This window comes from Ascaphus truei, chromosome 4 (assembly GCF_040206685.1).
Source record: "Ascaphus truei isolate aAscTru1 chromosome 4, aAscTru1.hap1, whole genome shotgun sequence".
Taxonomy (NCBI): domain Eukaryota; kingdom Metazoa; phylum Chordata; class Amphibia; order Anura; family Ascaphidae; genus Ascaphus; species Ascaphus truei.
In genome coordinates, this window is record NC_134486.1 from 367,475,677 (window position 1) to 367,478,276 (window position 2,600).

Sequence of the window (2,600 nt, forward strand, 5' to 3'; positions counted from 1 at the left end):
TTCATACATCCCGATTGAAAAGCCCAAGTTATCAGTCCCTCCTAGGTACATGGATTCCAGTGGAAAACACCTGGATAAGATAGCCAAAACCTTGCAGGACATGCAGGGAGAGTTTTCTAAATCCTTGCAGGACATGCAGGGAGATTTATCTGTGTTCAGAATAGTTATAATAAGTTAATAGTTATATATAATAAGTATTAATAGAATAAAAATTTGAGGTCTCCTGGCCCTCAAGTGGCCAGTGGGGTACCACACATTCCACATTACTTTCCCGAAGCAATCCCTTTAGCAGTGCCAGAATGATAATTTGGGGATATCCAGAAATATCAGATATTGTTGACCCAATGTCAGCTTCATTTTTTTAGGCAGGCCTATGTCTTTTCCTGACCCCCAATCAAAGGTAGTGTTTATTATATCTTATTTGAGAGGGGAAGCGGCCGCATGGGCTATCCCATTGGTGAATTTATACTGCCCACTGCTATACAATCTAGATCAGTTTAAAGCATAATTTTAATGAATATTTGATAGACAAGCTATTGTACAATCAGCAGATAACCGCCTGCTGGAGATTCGGTGGGGCAACAAATACATTTTGGGATATCTTACCCAGTTCAATCGACTAGTGCTAGAATCCGCTTGGCCTGAAGATAAAAAGGGTTTCCCTGTTTTATAGAGGTCTCAGAGATGAGATCAAAGATATTTTTTGAACCTGCTACATACTCAGACTTAGTAGACTTAGTTCGTCAATTGGAACACCGGCTAACAGAATGTAAGGAAGAAAGATGGAGGAAAAACTCCAAAACTAGTTATGAAAAACTAGATTAGGACCGACATGAAAACAATGTTGGTCATATAAGGGCACCACCCCCCCCCCCCACGACCAACCACCTCCCACCCCCCACAGCGGGGGGTTGGTACACGAAGGGTTAACTGCAAGAAAAACACAAGACAAGGAGCAGGGCACAATGGATGTAGGAGCTCACGGCTACAAGAGGTTATGCTCAGCAAGGTATGACAGGAAATGCAAGGTACTTATGGGAAACAGGAACCAGTAGCAAAGGAGGCGGAGCAGAGGCGCAGCCACCGTGGAGGCAAGGATTGGCTGCAGAGACAAGTGGGCTAATAAAATACTTCCACGCAGCTGGGGAGTGGTGCACATTGTCACGTGTCCGAGGGGCACTAAGCTCCGTGGCACACTAGAAGAGCTGCACGTGTGTGCGGGCTCTGTAAGTATTGCGGGGGTGCTCGCACGCACTGGTGCCAAAGTGGAGGTCTGAGATAAGACAGGTAAGGAGGGAACACGTCGCAAAGGACATTTTCCCCGATTCCTTACATTGTTAAATTGATGTAGAACCTGGCACTAATATCCTTGCAACATAATTTATGCACAGAAGGAAAAATTGTGTATGAGTAACATTTTTTTTTATTTATAAAATGTTTTACCAGGAAGTAATACATTGAGAGTTACCTCTCGTATTCAAGTATGTCATGAGCATAGAGTTAATAGAAGTAGAAGGGCCAGACTCAAAAGAGAGCTATATGGAAGGAAAATACCTTGGAAAGCTTGGTTCTTCTGGATGTCTCAATTTATCTGAAGACGAAATTCATGCAGATGAAGAGGCTGAAAACATTGAAGTGAATGAAGAGAAGCCTATAGAGCTGTGTGTGATAGCTGTGTGGGGAATTAAGGACAGGGATGAGTGTGTAACATCCCATCTGGATGGTTCTGGTGACACTTATTCTGACTTCCCAGAGGACTATGACGTAGAACTAAATGATGTTGGTAAAATCACTGCTATAGCATGTAGTTGTTACGAACATAAGAAATAATTTCTTCAAATCTCAGAGCTGGGAAACGGCAACAAAGAAGTACAACAAGGCTCTAAGATATGTTATGTTATACAGTAAACCTGCAAACATATCACAAGAGATGACAACATATTGAAGTTAAATCCTATATCTGTGAACTGTAACTTGAACAATGCTACCTGTAAACTGAAGCTGTCTATCTGGACAGCAGCAATTGAAAGCTGTCCTGAGGCTCTTGAAATCGATCCATCTACAGTAGCACCAAAGTATTTTACAGACAGGCTCAAGGATGGCTAGGATTGAAAGATTTTGAGCAAGCACTGGAGAATCTTTAGAAGTCTCACGAACTAGCACCTGATGACAAAGCTTTCAGTGGCAAAATACTTTGGGTGAAGCAGAGAATTCAAGAACAATAAGTAAGGTCATAGTGCCTGTTTTTGATGCTCACGATGTTTCTGCTGCTAAGAACATTATATTTAATTAAAAAAGCACGGTGAAAGCAGATTACATTTTGATATACTGTATGTTCTCACAACCTCAGACAATTAAAGATAGCCCCTGTAATCTAAGGTCTTAGACTGTAGTCTATAGTGTCACGTTGGACAAGTACTTATCAACAATTTTATATTTTGTGGATTCTCGATTGAGCATAACAAGGCGGGCAAAATAAATTGTCATTTATTTATTTACAGACAAACACATGACAACCTCAGAATACACTTAATAATCACTTACTGGAATGGGGAAACGAAATAAATTATCCTCTGAACGAAAGATGTAGAAACAAAGTC

The 2,600-nt window shown here is 41.1% G+C and overlaps 1 pseudogene; it reads left to right on the plus strand.

Moving 5' to 3' along the window:
- The first annotated feature begins 1,488 nt into the window (after positions 1-1,488).
- On the plus strand, positions 1,489-2,225 carry LOC142492420 (peptidyl-prolyl cis-trans isomerase D pseudogene; annotated as a pseudogene).
- Positions 2,226-2,600: the final 375 nt, after the last annotated feature.